Below are 6,000 nucleotides of genomic sequence, written 5' to 3'. Positions count from 1 at the left end.
TCTTTATTCCTAATAGGCTTAAAACTCTAGTTTAGGCAAGGGTCCACAGCCCATGGTTGACCACATTAATTAATTAAAGGGAATCCTAACCAAATTAAATCCTTTTTAATTATTATTAACGTAATTAATTAAATAATTAATTCGGGATTGAAGACCGTAACATGGGGTGTTACAGCGAGGGCCGGGCGGAGCAGGTGGCCGTTGCTGGCAGTGGGTGTTGGCCGAGCGTAGAGCCGTCAAAACGGGCTTAGCCCGCCGGGCCGACTCGCCCCGCCCCTACTTAGGTAGGGGGCGGGTTTTGAAAATAGAGGACCGTTTAGGAGCGGGCTTTTTTGGCCCGCCCCGCTTAGGGCCGCGACCCGCCAGGCCCGCGGGCTACCCGCCATTATTTTATTTTATTTTATATAAAATATTTTTATATAAAATATGCACTTTAAAATTATTGTTATGTGTAATATTTTTGGACTTTGTAGTTTTGACTAGTTTGATGTTTGATAAACTATGAACTTTGAACTTTATGTAATATTTAATGTTTGATTATTATGTTTTATGTGAGGTAAGACTTATGTATCAATTTATTTTAATTAGTTTGATGTTTGATGAATAATTTTTTTTTAAAAAAAAGGGGTTTGGGCGGGGGCCCGCCTAGCCCGCGAGCCACTGGCGGTGCGATTCGGGCCTGTCAAACCCCGGACCATTTAGGAGCGGGCTTTTTTAGCCCGTCCCATTTAGGCCCGCGGCCCGCCGGGCTTTGGCCCGGCCCGGCCCGCCAGCCCGTATTGACAGCACTAGCCGGGCGAGCTGCGGGTGTAGCGTGGCGGCGGGTCGTGGCCGGTCAAGGGGCGGTGGTCTCCGGGACGTCGACGGTGGGTGTACTGGGTGGTGGCACTAACCGTGTGGCGGGTGGCGACTGTTTAATGGTGGCTGCCGGTGGGGTGAGGGCTTCCGTTGGCTGACGGCGGTGAGGTGTGAGAGAGAGAGAGAGAGAGATGAATTGTGGGAGAAGAAGAAGTTGAGGAAGAAGAAGGGTTTTTGATTTGGGGGTTTTGGGGTTTTTAGGGATTTGTAGGGGTTTAAGAAGGGAGTGATCCCTTGAGGTTTTAAGAAACACTCATAGCCTAGTAGTTAAGGGCTTGGTCTGGAAAGTTAAGGGTTCAATTCCCATTGGTAACATTAGCTTTCTTTGTTGGGTATTCCTTGTCTTTTCCCTCTTTTGTCTTCTAGTGGTAGAAGATTTGTCTTTTGTCTTCTAGTGGTAGAAGATTTGGTTGTTGTTTGTTGTTGTGGGTAGTCTTAATTCCCTTTTATTATGCTAATATTATTTTGATCTAGCCCCTTATTTACAATAATTCTGAAGTAATTAGTCTAAACAAGCGATTATATTACGAGGGTGGTTACAAGGGGTTTGTTAGTTATCCTAAACAGAATTCATCTCCCTGGTTTTCTTCTAGTGGGTTTGCGTGATCTTCGTCTCCTGGGATCGTATTTTCTTCGTCGAGGTTGCCCTCGTCCTCGAGTTCGGCTTGTGTGCGAATCATGACGAATACTTTTCCGGAGGCACCGTAATTTCCTTGATTGTTCGTGCCCCCGTGTTGGCCCATGGCTATAGGGCGTAAGCTTGAGGGTTGAGTGCAGTAGAAGGCCTTGTGCCCTTCTTTCCCGTAGTTGAAACATCGTAAGGGGTTCCCCATGCAGTCCTTGCCCCTATGGCTTTGGTGGCATTTTGGGCAAGGGAAGCCCCCTGTATTGGTTTCGTTGTTTCTTGGGGGACCTTAAAGTTCAAGAAAACGTACCTTGGAAAACTTCACAAGCCTTTGAGAGTAAGGTGTATTGCGAGGTAGGTAATAAAATTGAGACCAAGAAGGAAAGAAAAAGGACAATACAAGCAAAGAAACTAAGCAAGATTTGGAAGAAAAAGGGAAGCAAAGAAAGAAGTATGGCAGAAAGATACGCAGGACCAATATCAGTAGATAGACACAAATAGAATGTAATAGGGGTGCAAGTGTACCACAACCAAATAAGAATATATCAAGAACTCCTTCCAACCTTATACTTTTCCCCTTCCTTATCCCTCCAAATTTCTCCTACCAACCAGATTTTTTTCCCAACCTTATTCTTCTTCTTTATTGCTTTCTCTTTTTTATTTTGTTTTTTTTTTTTTTTTTTTTTTGCAAAGGAAATTTTTTTTTTTAGAGTTTTTTATGAATAAGACACGAAATTCTTTTCCCAACCTTTGTCCAACTGGGTTGCTTGGCCTTGTGTTGGTGTCGATTCTCGTTCTTTTTATAGGTGGTGCCCCACCGCCGGTGTTTCTTTTTTGAATCTATTCCAGAACCCCACGGTGTAGTAGCTGGATTCGATAGAGATTGGCGGCACTAGAGTAGGCCTCGTTGAGGGTCCAGGTCCGCTCACTACTAGAGCTTTTCGGGCTTCAAAGTTGACGCCTGATATAAATCTCTCTATTTTGGTTGTCTCTGTGGGGACTAGTTCTGGCGCGAAGCGTGCCAGTTCGAGGAGTTGATTATGGTATTCCATGAAGGTAGCCGCTCCTTGTTTTAGGTGAAGGAACTCTTTGTGCATGGATGCTCTTATGTGTGCTGGGTAAAATCGTTCTCTCAATCGTGTTTTCAGGCTTTCCCAGTTGAATCCTGGTTCCTGTCTGTAAGTGGGTCCCTCGGGGATCCACCAGAGGTCTGCCTCGTGACCGAAGTAGAACGAGGCTACCTCTACGCGACGTTCTTCTGGGCATTCTACTAACCCCAGAATTTTGTCGAAGGTCCGAATCCATTCCTCAAGGATGGCGGGATCTTCCTCTCCCGAGAAAGTGGGTGGCCTATGGTTCGAAACTTGTCGGGCGACTTCTGAGTTTGTGTTTGGTAGCGGTCGGTTGTTGCGGAGAGCTACATCGCTTAGTGTTTGGGCGACTTGGGTTAGTTGTTGTAGGGTTTGAGCCAGGGGGTCTTGTGTAGCGGGTTCCGGGGTCCTTGATTGTCTTCTGGTTGGTGCCATGATGCTGATCTATAGAGCCAATGTTTATAGCAACGTTTGAGTTAGAGTGTTGTACCCTTACCTTGGTGTGATAAGCGAAGGGGAGTTCTTTTTAAATTAATGAGGGATGAGGGTGGGGGGGGGGGGTATGTGATGAAGGGCAGGCTCACAATCTCACCGCGTGTCCTAAGATTCCTAATTCTTGTGTTCTTAAGTACCTAAATCATATCCTTACTAAACTTCAAGTGTTTTTAAGCCTATTGCCCTAAGGTCTTGGTCTTAAGAGTCTTATCCTAGTGTCAAACTTAGGCTCTGATACCAACTGTAACACCACGAAATTTTGAAACTTTTAAATCTTATATGATAATGGTAAATCCTCATTAAATCCCGAAAGTAAACATAAGAGTACAGGGTGCTATGCCACACCTGAGCTAGAGAACTCAGGTGCACAGGCAAACTAACTAAAATCCTCAAAGTAATGTCAGTACATAAGCATGGCACGCAGGTCGAAAAGGGAAACTAGCTACTCTACGCTTCAGATCTCTAGCGCGCTCCGGTGTCTACTCATCTGTGCCTGAAAGCCAAATATATCTGTTCAGCGAGAGATGCTGGTAACCTACTCCAACGCGTTGAAATACATTATAGATAGATATATATAGATATACGAAAATCATTTGAAGTAGGAAGATATATACTTAAGAGACACTAGTTTTAAAACCAGGAACGGACTCAGCAAATAGGGTAAGCACACAAGCAATAATAGTAGTTAAGGAGAATCATCATAAAGAATACGCAACTAAGGTCATAGTCTATTTCCACATCAATCATGTCATCATTCAATCATCATTTGTGATACTCAATCACATTGAGATGGCGCCACGGGACCAATCGCATGCCCCGAACATGAGGGTTAATGCGTATAGCATTAACATGGCCCCGCAGCACCCTACTTCATACCGCGGCATGAAGGGAGTTGATCGCAACCAACCCATAGAGGACCGCTGACGAACTCAACGTCGGACCACACCCGACACACCGCTGACGCGCACAGTCGGTGGACCGTGATCCCCTACACACCGTTGATGCGTACAGTCGGTGGACTATTGCGGATCAAGCCCTACACACCGCTGAAGGACTCAGTCGGTGGGCGAAGATCCTCGGAGACTATGGCCCTACACACCGCTGTCCCATCACTCGGTGGATCGCAGCTAGCCGTAGCCCTACACACCGCCTCATTACTCAGGTCGATGGACTACAGCCTTCCTCGGCTTATTGGCCCTACACACCGCCTGGCGCGTCCAGGTCGGTGGGTCATATCACCGAGGCCCATGTGGACCTGTAGTCCTATATAATCTTTTTATACCTGACCGATCTCAACCAGTCTGGTTAACAGTTGGGATGGTTCTCAACCCATTCAATTGCCCGTATAGTGGATCGCAGCCCTATATAATATTTATATACCTGACCGATCTTAACCGACCTGGTTAACAGTTGGGATGGTTCTCAGCCCATTCAACTGCCCGTATAGCCAACTTGATTTCAACCAAGTTGGAGAATCATGCATCACATAACACACAATAAAACAAAATAGCACATTGGGAAGGGGGAGACATATAATTAAGCTTACGTGTGATCATTCACATACTAAGAATAGTCCTAATGGGTTCATATGACTTCCACCTAGGTCAACGGGTTACCGATTCAACTAGCATGCAATTCTCAAAACTCTTTTATCCTACGAACGGCACCCGAAACATCAAACTAGACTCAAGCACGACAAACGGGGTCTGTTGGGACACCACGGGGAATGGGGAACATCAAACGGGGAAGCCGAGGACCCGGGGTGGGTAACGGACCAGCGGGTAGCCGGTGGGTGGAGGGTCACCCGCCGGCTGCCCGCCGGATATCACTGCCCAGCAGCAGGTTGCCGGCGGGCGGACGCCTGCCCGGCGCCTGCCCGCTGCCCGGCGTTGATCTTCGGGCAGCGGGTAGGTGGCGGGTACCCCTACCCCCACCTACCCCCAACTGACTCTTTCATCACAAATTCGTCCCGGGATCCTTTGTGGAACCCGAAACCATGCTTAGACACTTTTAAACGCAATTAACGACGCCACGTAGTCAATTAATGGATCAAAAGCAAGAATCATGTATAACTCATCCTATCACGACTCCTAAACATAAAGAACACCTGAACATCCTAATTCCCACCCAATATATATCAAGAACATTACAATACAAATTCCCAATCTATCTTTGGGCTCTAATCCCTCCCAAATCATCAAAATCACAATTTATCTTTAACATCAAGAAATATCAAGATTTGTCAAGAATCATTACATCAATATCAAGAACCTCTTTTCATCATCAAGATCATCAAGATTATCAAGAATACGCACAAATCATCTTATCAATCATCAAGAATATATCATAAATAGCATAGAGGTATTAATCAAGACACAAGCATATAGAAGGAGGTCAAGGAAGGAGATTATAGCAAAGAAAATAGGTTTGTTGAGACATGGGTTACCTCTTAGCCTTAATTAATTTCCTTGGCTATGAAGGGTCTTTCTTTAAGTTTTCTTCTTTCTTGATTTCTCCTAAGGGGATTTCTTGGAACTTCTTGTGTGGTGAGAGATTATTATGGTGTGAGTTCTAGGTGCCTCTTATGTCCCTATTTATATAATTAAGAGTCATAATTAGGGTCTAAGTGGCATGGGTTTGCTAATTTTATTTCTTATAGGACTAAGGGACTGGCTTTAAGGATAAAGGCCCACGGACCATGGTGGATCCCTTTTTAGCAATTTGATGGATTTTAATTCCCTTTTTAGGGTGGGTGATAAATTAAGTAATTTGGTTTAGGGGCCGTAACACGGGGTGTTACATTGGGGGTAGCCATAAGGTTGGAACCGTGCATAAGGAAGGCATATCAACTCGTGATGGGTGATGTCACGAGGGCTTGTGTAGCCGTTGTTGTCAGTTCTCTTCTTGTGACGTGTGTAGTCACAAAGGCAT

Source organism: Ipomoea nil, unplaced genomic scaffold (genome assembly GCF_001879475.1).
Source record: "Ipomoea nil cultivar Tokyo-kokei standard unplaced genomic scaffold, Asagao_1.1 scaffold0276, whole genome shotgun sequence".
Taxonomy (NCBI): domain Eukaryota; kingdom Viridiplantae; phylum Streptophyta; class Magnoliopsida; order Solanales; family Convolvulaceae; genus Ipomoea; species Ipomoea nil.
This window is presented reverse-complemented; position numbering follows the sequence as displayed.